This window comes from Pyrgilauda ruficollis, unplaced genomic scaffold, assembly GCF_017590135.1.
Source record: "Pyrgilauda ruficollis isolate IOZ18807 unplaced genomic scaffold, ASM1759013v1 scaffold4811, whole genome shotgun sequence".
NCBI lineage: Eukaryota > Metazoa > Chordata > Aves > Passeriformes > Passeridae > Pyrgilauda > Pyrgilauda ruficollis.
The window spans coordinates 1-1,149 of record NW_024526391.1 but is presented as its reverse complement, the minus strand read 5'-3'; the positions used below and the strand labels follow the sequence as shown (position 1 = coordinate 1,149).

At 67.8% G+C, this 1,149-nt stretch overlaps 1 long non-coding RNA gene across 1 annotated transcript; it reads right to left on the bottom strand.

The window, feature by feature from the left end:
* Positions 1-84: 84 nt before the first annotated feature.
* On the bottom strand, positions 85-1,105 carry LOC121360046. Its single transcript, XR_005956134.1, has 3 exons — positions 1,025-1,105; positions 788-946; positions 85-250 (listed from the first exon to the last, which is right to left on the bottom strand). It is a non-coding gene; the product is annotated as an uncharacterized LOC121360046 (long non-coding RNA).
* Between the last annotated feature and the right edge of the window lie 44 nt (positions 1,106-1,149).

Below are 1,149 nucleotides of genomic sequence, written 5' to 3'. Positions count from 1 at the left end.
GTGGCACCTGACAGCCCAGCCCGGACCTAAGCCCCCCTAACCTGGACCCCAGTCCCTCTAGCCCGGACCCAGCCCCCCGCAGCCCCCGCCCAGCCCCTGGCCCCTCACCGCGGGGATGCCGAGCGCTCGGATGTAGAAGCTCCGGATCTCCCAGTAGCCCACGAGGCGCCGGAGCGCCGTGACCAGGCGGCACAGCCAGACTGCTCCTGCCAGCACCAGCAGGAACAGCAGCCACCCGCTGCCACGGAGCCTGCGGGGACATGGGTGTCGCCAGTGCCACCAAGCCCCCCGTGGCCACCTGCCAACCACTGCCACAGAGCTTGCTAAGGAAACACAGCTGTCACCAGTGCCACTGGGATGCCCCCACAGCCACCCAATGCCAGCAAAACCAGAAGCCACCTGCTGACACAGGTGGGGACACAAGTGTCAGCAGGGCCAACAAACCCTTCACAGGCAGCAGCCACCCACTGCCATGAAGCCTGCAGAAACACAGGTGTCACCAGTGCCACCAACCGCCTCACAGCCAGCTGCAGTCTCAGAGACTGCTGGGGACACGTCACCCACAGCACCAGGACCCCATGAGCCACACCAGTGGCACCCTGCCCCCGCAAAGCCACGCTGGTGGCACGGGGACATCTGCATGGCCACGCAGGCGGCAGCGGGAGCCGTAGCCACCGCCGCCACTGACCCTTTGGGGACACGCGTGTCACCCACACCGCTGGGAGCCCGTGTGCCACCCGCAGCACTGAGAAGACCCCCCGCAGTGTCCCCGGTGTGCCCTGCCCACCTGCGGGCGCACTGCGGGGCGGGCAGCACGGCGTCGGGCAGTGTCACCTTGGCGCGCTCGGGGACGTGGCTGTGGTTGAGCGGGCGCGTGGCGAAAAGCACGTCGTAGTCCACGCAGCACAGCAGGAACGTGCTGAAGGTGACCACGAACAGGAACTGCCTGGGGGGACGGGGGGTCAGCGGGAGCCCGGTGTCACGGCCGCCTGGCACCGCACGGTGACAGCACGGCATCACTTACAGCAGCTCGAGGACGTCCGAGAGCAGGACGCAGGCAAAGCCATTCCTCTGGTGGAACTGGTAGATGTGGGGGGGGTTAAGGAGACTATGAAGGGGCGACGGACCCCCCATGTCCCGTCCCCCCCC